This window comes from Solanum tuberosum, unplaced genomic scaffold (genome assembly GCF_000226075.1).
Source record: "Solanum tuberosum cultivar DM 1-3 516 R44 unplaced genomic scaffold, SolTub_3.0 scf00033, whole genome shotgun sequence".
NCBI classification, from domain to species: Eukaryota; Viridiplantae; Streptophyta; class Magnoliopsida; order Solanales; family Solanaceae; genus Solanum; species Solanum tuberosum.
Window position 1 is genome coordinate 2065253 of NW_006238959.1, and position 3591 is coordinate 2068843.

Consider the following 3591-nt stretch of genomic DNA (forward strand, 5'->3'; position numbering starts at 1 on the left):
TTAGAGAAACATACAATATTCTATTATCAATGACAAATAGATATAAACAAAACAATCACAAGTAGTTCCCTCATGGAACCCATACCCAAACTGTTAGCACTACAAGAAACAGGATTTATTGTGGCAATATTTAGCGGCAAACCTATTTGTTTCTACAAAAGTTATATATCCAGTGGTGACATATGAAGGCATCGTAGTAGATAAACATTTAGTGGCGAGTTATGTTAACTTGCCGCTAATAGTCGTTGCTAATTCTCAATTATTTGTTCCCGCTAATACCAAAATTTTTGGCTCCATATTCTTCAGTGGAAACATCTAATTTGTCGCATCTAAATGAATTTTGTGTCGACATGACCACTCCTAATAAGTCAATTTATTAATTTAACATAAAAAGTTAAAAGAAAACAAATGAAAATATCTGATAAAAAAATACACACACAACTTTTCTCTCCAAATACTCTTCTTCTCAAATTTTCGCTTCATTTCTCTCCATTAGCTCAACTTTTCTTAGGGATTCTTCAAATTGTCACTCTCAAATCTGTTAAATCACTTCTCATTTCACAAAATGTGAACTCTATTTAGGTAAGTGCTCAAATTTCTTTCTGATGGAATTTTTTTCCACTAATCTTACTTCTATTTCTTTAACCAATTCATAAATTTGTAGCATATTGAAGTGTTTTGAAGTTTTAAGGCGAAAGGTTCTCGAAAATCTACAGAAATCAGAAGTTGCTGGAAGGTTTTAAGAAGAAAGGTTCGAAGTTTGATAATCACTGCAAGATTTTGATGTTTTCGAAGTTTTGAAGTTGTTCAAAGGCTTGTAAGGTGCCACTCATGTTAACTCTCTATTTATTTTTCATATTTTGTCGATTCTGAATCTCACTATTGTTTTTGAGCTATCTCTTTCTCTAGGTTTATTGAAGATTTTTTTTGAAATTCTAGATCTGTAGATGTTGTTAAGTAACTGCATGTTCATATTGATGTCGAAAAATGTACAAAAATTGTTGTTTTAAAAGAAAATTGTAGTTCTAAGTGTGTTGTTATTATTTCAATAGAACTCAATTTCTGTATATATATATATATATATATATGTTAATTTGTTTGAAACCTTCTAAAAAGTTTCAAGAGTTTGTAATCTTTTCCCAGACATAAAAGCTTGTTGGTGATTTGGTTTACTGAAGCTCTTGAAGTGTTATTATTTCAGCTGAACTATAATATTTTCCTTAATTGGAGTTCTTGTTGGTTAATAAATGGCTATACCATAAAGAAAACCATCGTACATCCTCGTGTTTGGACAACTCAGTATGTTGAGCTCTTGATCTTACTAGATTAGATTAACTAAAGTGAAATATAGATACAAATGACATAAGAGTATGAGTCCATGGCCGGCTAAATCTACTTGTATGTAACTTTAGTAAATTGCCTTGAAATGAAGTTCTAATGGTTTTGTTAGTTCTGGAATGTTGAGTTTTGTCTAAAATTACCTTTGTTTGGGTCTCAAGGCTTTCAAATTCATTTCAAGATATCTTCTTACTTATAGTTAAAATGGAGCCTTGGGTGTGAGACCTACTTTTGTCGAGACGACCTCCCCTGAAAGTTTTGTAAGTTACATTAAGTCCAGAATTTTGTTTCTAATTGGGTAACATATTTGGTTTACGTTGGTGGGACCCCAAATTATTTTCGAAGGTCCGATTAAAACTTGGGATTTGAATCATAATGAGCTGGTGCAACACCTGCTGGTCCAGCTGCTCTTGCGGAACCAAGGCTCGATCCTACAAAGAAGTGGTTGCACATGCGAAGGTGACCAGGTCACCAAGCCTCGACCCTGTGAAGCCGTGGTCGCAACTACAACCTCGCCTATGGATCCAAAGTCTGTAATACTAGATTGTATATGTGTAAAACAAATTGCTAGGGCCAAGGGGCTTCTCTGTTTCAGAATTGAGGGGAATTTATCTTCTCTTACAAGAGAGTATTAGGTAATTTTTTTTGTTATTAATGTGAGTGTTCTATTTTGTTTGTACATTTGTTGTATGGCTTCTAAAATTCATTGTAAATCTATAATACAGCTTACTTAAAATATCATGCAGGCGTTTGGACAATATTTGGTTGAAATCTAAGAGTAGTTTGCGGTGAACATGTTGATTATGATATAGCTGCAGTAAAAAAGAAGTATTATGAATGTGTCTGATTTTCCTGAAATTCGTCAAACAAAATGTTGAAGTTGACGCTATTCAAATTCAAAACTCTAAAATCATGGGTGAATTCAGAACCTATTCCTAGACTAGCATGTGATGATGAAAAAGAACATGTTCCTTGCAACAAATGGAAATACTTTTTTGCATATGATATTTGTTTGCATTCACCGAACACATAGATTCATGACACATAATTGTACTCTTTGCTAAATTAAACCTATCCTTTTGCAATCTTAAGTTACCAGATAAACAGATGCATAAGATTGAACATCAGGAGTACTATTCGTAACCTTTTTATCCTCACATTGGTGACCATGAATTTTTAGTAGTGTTATTTATTGCTCCAAGTGAAAAAACATCCATGTGCCTTCAGAAGAGTGAGTTGTAACTGGTTTAGCATTTCCTTGAACCCCTGCACCTCTACAACTGTTACAGGTTGACCAATCCTTTCATTGACATACATGACATTTTTAAAGTCTCTACTAAGAATTCATGGTACTTGTATAGAAGCACCTATAGTCTGTAAAGTTTGTCATGAGCTCTCTTTGACTTTGCTCATTCTTTGCATACACACTAGTGACAATAGCTGAGAAGTTATTACCTCGCCTACAGAGTCAGTCAACACATTTATCCTCGCATTGGTGACCCATTTTCTACTTTGCCATAGCGACAATAACAACAATCAAGTCACTAGTGTGTTCTTCTTTATTTCATTTTTTTATTGTGGAAGTTGGAGAGAGATTTCCTTGGCGATTTCTTGTGGAATTCTATACATTTAGTGGAGAGTAGCTTGGGGACATCATAAATGATGTTTTTCACTCTCCTAAATCCACTAGACCTCGTTTAGATTCAAATTCTTGATATTTATGTTGTATTGTTACTTTTAACTACTTATTTTCTTTTAATATCCTCACAACTTATGTTCCTTTTTTGTTTTGCTGGATTTTTCAGGTCATTTTCCAATCAATCTTGGCCGGATTGTGGTCTACATCTTTCTAGCAAACTTTGATATTTGTGTGTTCTTTGATTTTCAACATTAGGTACGCCATAGCAAGATCACTACTCATTTAATTTTCAATTCTAGTCATAGCCTCATTATTGATATTTTTTACTTTATTTATCCAGATTTCTCTGCCACGCATGATCTCACAATTTTCTTTTCTAGTTGTTTGTTTCCTTTACGCTAAATAATGACATATCACCATTACTGGAAATATAATTCTTGTACACAATTCATGATTTTTTATAGATATATTTCACTGAAAATAAGCTTTTTTTTAAACATAAATTGGTACTTTGAATTGTTGTTTATTCTTTTGGATCTTCATTTTTGGGCAGTAAGAGTCGAACAGATTCCCAGATGGGTCCTCAATTGAATTAATTAATTAATTGTTTTTTT

The 3591-nt window shown here is 33.0% G+C and overlaps 1 long non-coding RNA gene across 1 annotated transcript in view; it reads left to right on the plus strand.

Moving 5' to 3' along the window:
* The first annotated feature begins 708 nt into the window (after window positions 1-708).
* Window positions 709-3591, plus strand: part of LOC102593205 (uncharacterized) — a 6857-nt gene continuing 3974 nt past the window's right edge. The window contains exons 1-2 of the long non-coding RNA XR_001472832.1: window positions 709-822; window positions 3144-3232. This is a non-coding gene — a long non-coding RNA (uncharacterized lncRNA). The remainder of the gene's footprint in view (window positions 823-3143; window positions 3233-3591) is intronic.